Source organism: Helianthus annuus, chromosome 11 (assembly GCF_002127325.2).
Source record: "Helianthus annuus cultivar XRQ/B chromosome 11, HanXRQr2.0-SUNRISE, whole genome shotgun sequence".
NCBI lineage: Eukaryota > Viridiplantae > Streptophyta > Magnoliopsida > Asterales > Asteraceae > Helianthus > Helianthus annuus.
The window spans coordinates 157,700,500-157,702,135 of record NC_035443.2 but is presented as its reverse complement, the minus strand read 5'-3'; positions in this window follow the sequence as shown (position 1 = coordinate 157,702,135).

Below are 1,636 nucleotides of genomic sequence, written 5' to 3'. Positions count from 1 at the left end.
GTTTTAACCAGTTAGCTAGTTCTAGTTCTATTCAGCAACCAAAGCTTCAAACGGCGTTTGTGTCCAACACAAGCTCATCTTCGTTTCCACAGTTCAATCAAGCTCAACCACAGTGGAATCAAAGTGCTTATATGTCGCAATCCATAACCCAACCACAAGCCCAAGTTTCCACAACACAAACAAGAACTGCGTTTTACGTTGAAATTGTCAATAATGTTAATGATGGTGAATCTTCAGGAAAAGATGATAGTTCGGGATACAGTGGCAGTTCGGATGAAGAATTGAATTTGAATGAAAGAACTGATTCTGAAGCTGATAATTTGTCGAATGATGCTAACGAGAAATCTGACTTGATCAAGAAAGCTGATGCTACATCAGAAGAAATGGAGAAGATTCTCACTGAAGATGGATCTTTCTCTTCTCAGACTGCCTTTGTGGCTAATGTCTCAGCTTCTACAAGTCAGGTAAAATCTGAAACTCCTAGCATATGTAGTGATTGTGCTAATATGAAACATGAATGTGCTGAATTGAAACGTGAATCTGAAACGGTTCATAGTCACAATCAGAGTTTGGTCATTGAATTGACTAAGTGCAAAGAGGCAAACATGGCGTTAACCCGAAACGGAAAGGATTTTAAATCTGTAATTGAAATCCTAAAGAAAAGTGTTTCCGAATTGAACAAAGTTGTTTATCATAAACAAGTTAGTATTAAAGATTACATTAACAGTGTTGAGGAAACCAAAAAGGAGTTAGCCATTGCCAAATGCGAGCATGATGCTATCAAACAAAAGTTGGAGAGTTATTCTAACTCCCGATTTGTGCTCGATCACATAATTGATGTTCAACAACTGAAAGGGAACGTGAAACGCGTAGGGTATAAGCCGTGTCCACCTCCTTTGAGACACAACTACACCAAAATGCCCGATGAAGAGGATATGCCTCGGTATGAACCCAGTGTGCCTCTTGATTATGAGGAAGTTACTACTGGCCTAGGGTTCAAACAGGACAATTCATCAGAGGGCTCATCTGATAACAAAGAAAAGTCATCATGTGCTTCAAATCAAAGTCCTCCAACCATTGAGGACTATCATTCTTCAGATGATGAATCAGATGTGAGTGACCAGGATGAATCACTTGATGAGACGAAAGGAGTAGAAATTCCAATAGAGAATCATATTCTTTGTGATCCTCCTACTCCTGCCGTGCAACCTGTTGCCAAGCAAGTGATAGATCCTGTCAAAGATGTCAAGAATGACAAGGAAAGTGTGTCTGCTGTTAAAAGCAATAATTTGTTGTACACTTTGGTCGGAGATGTTAAAATTTATTCAGATAATGATTTTCCAATTAAAAATGTAAATCCATCTTTGATTGATAAAGTTTTTGAAGATAACACTAGCATGTTTTTGGGAAAGACGATCCTGGGAGTTACTGTAACTCAATGTGATCCAATTCCAAAAGCTAAAATCAGAAAACAATTTGGAAAACAGAAATCACCGACAAAGCAACAACCAATTGCTTTTAAGGGTAAACAACAACAACGAGCTCCAAAGCCAAAGGCTAAGGTTGATTCAAAAGGAGCTCGTTATAAGAAGAAAGCAAAAGATGTTAAATTTGTAGCATCAAAGGGTACGGATAA